The following is a 2770-nucleotide window of genomic DNA, read 5'->3' on the forward strand; positions in this document are numbered from 1 at the left end:
TTAATTAATAATAATCTGTAGTTTGAAACAAAAATATAAATTTATAAAATACAATGAAAGCATATTAAATTAACACTCATACCCCCTTCAAACAATAAATAAAAATCAATTAAAATCAATAAAGGCCCAGCAAGATGGATACCTAGTTATTAAAAAAGATTATGTTCATTCTGCAGCAAAAAATAATCTATAAAAATTTTCTACTGAAAGTTAGGATTGTAAATTCATTTGTTATTATTATTAAGGGCCAGTTTCTGTAGTAGACCTATCTGTAATCTTTTGTTATTTATAATATGTTATATATAATATGTTGATATTTTAAGTGATTTTATATCAAGGGGCTTTGGGGTACTTTCGTAAGTATGTGCAAATATCTAAAGCCAATGAGTACATTAATTTGTGGCAAAATTAGTTAAGACATCATTTCCCATTGGCCATTTTCTTACGTGCTCAAAATATACATATATGCATCGATATAAATCGTCAGATGGGCCCCTCCATATTAAAGAACGCACAATTTTATGTCATTACCCAAAGACGTGCACGCACATCTTATCTTAGTACGTAACAAGCGCATGCTGTGAGTGGACGTGGTCTTAAAAAATTATTTTCTTATTTTACTCCCTTAATTATGCCTTCGTGTTCATTTTGGAAGTGTAATAACACAAGCCACAACACGAGTAAAGAGAAATGTGTTACGAGTGATGACGTACTCAATGTGCGAAACCAATGACAATTCCGCGACGCTTTGAGGTCCATCTAACGTTCTACGATCGATGCATATATGAATACGTGTACAAAACCTTTCCGCAATATTATTTTCATATTACCCCATAGCAATTTACCAACAAAAAAAAAACCAAGTGTCAAGTATTGATAACAAATAGATCAATTACAGAAACGTAATCCAAAGTGGACTAGTTTACCTTATAACTAGTAAGCCCGGAATACATTTAACAAAATACAAATAAATAGGAACAGCACCAAAATTATTTCACAGAGAAACGAACCAATATACCAATTCTTGATACTTTTGGCACATTTTTATTTTATTTGACAAATAAAAAAAACACAGATACTGCCAATGCTTAATTTTTGTTTATATAAAGCATGCCATAGCCAACAATTAAAGTAAATAAATAATATGTATTTTTGGTAAATCCCTTTCCATTTAATAAAATACAAGTTAAAAAATAGTGTTCGTAGAACTATGCTTTCTTAACAACATCAAAATCAGTGCATGCATTTCAAACCATGTTTTGAGCGATACAAGTTACACATAACTATGTAATAAAATATGATGACATTTTTGCGTGTGGAGCCATATGTAATTATGTATGGAATAAGTTGAAAAAAAAATGTGGTGTGTATTTTTCATTTTAGTATTAATTTTCTGTTGGGGGGGGAGGGGGCGATTTAAGAAACCTCAATCTAACTCAAAATATTTAGGGCAACCATAGAGTAGTCTTTTTTTTTTCTTTTTTTAACGATATACAGATCTGTGGTGATATAACACACATTTTTCACACACATCTACTAACCGTGTTTGGAGCTAAGATAAACCTACATAACACCATGCGCAAAAATGTATGAACATAACCTGATTGCACATTACATCACGAGCCGCAGGCGGAGCTATTTTACATGATAACTAATCGCATTTGCTAAATGACGTCATATTCATTTCTTTGGAGAACAGCTGTAATGTGCGATCAGTATTAAGTGTACTTAGGGCTTGATTCACCACTTTCTGATAAATGTCGAATAGCTTATTTGAAAATGATAAACTCTATCGTTGTCACTTGACATGATGTAAGTGACAAAACTTCCAACTATCCAACACTTATAAGAAGGTAGTAAAACAGGGCCTTAACTTACTTATTTTTTACTATTTTGTAACACAATATTACAATTAGGGGCAAGATTATACAATGTCGTGCGATAGCTGCTAATTGCTTATCGCTAAAACTTAATCTAGTTGATGTGATAATATAGTAAATAAGTTAAGTATTTTGAAATTATTGAAGGATAAAATCTCTACTAAATTATGTACCGGACTAAAATACACCGATAACGATGGCTTTCTTAAGCAGCGTTTTTTTACCATTCAGATTATTAAGATGATGAAATCTTTGAATAATCTGACTGGTATTCTGGATTCATGTATACCTACTTAGCCCGGTGAAAAGCCGAAATAGTTGTATATTCAAGTAAATTACAGAGTCTTGTATTATTGAATAAAAAAATCCTGCAATTTTACATGTTGCGGGTCGTGCAACAGTCTGCAATAAACTTAAAACTAAACTGAATGACATATAAAATTTCTTTCATAGCATTTATAGCGCTGAATGTCTTAACATTATAATATGTTGGTAACTATGAAATATCATTAATTATAATTATATTTCTTCCTATTATTTGAAATTTTACCCAGTTTTTGTCAGTGATCAAATGTGGTATTTGTTTAAGGGAACTAATCCATGTACTACGAGTTAATTATTATATTTACGTAAATTATTTTAACCAGGCGTATCTAGACTATGCTTGTGTAGAGTATATGAAGCGCAAAACATGAAAAATTAATCTTGCATTTATAGAAACTATTCACCGTAGACAGAGAAATAAATTGACAAATGGAAAAAACATCAATCACATTTCCATTAAAAAAAATAACTTGTGCATGCACTATATGAAAAAAACGTGACGATGAGATAATTGGTCATGATTCGTATTGTACCCTCGTTGGAAATTAAAAGTAAATAGTTTGTTT

Source organism: Bicyclus anynana, chromosome 8 (assembly GCF_947172395.1).
Source record: "Bicyclus anynana chromosome 8, ilBicAnyn1.1, whole genome shotgun sequence".
Lineage (NCBI taxonomy): Eukaryota > Metazoa > Arthropoda > Insecta > Lepidoptera > Nymphalidae > Bicyclus > Bicyclus anynana.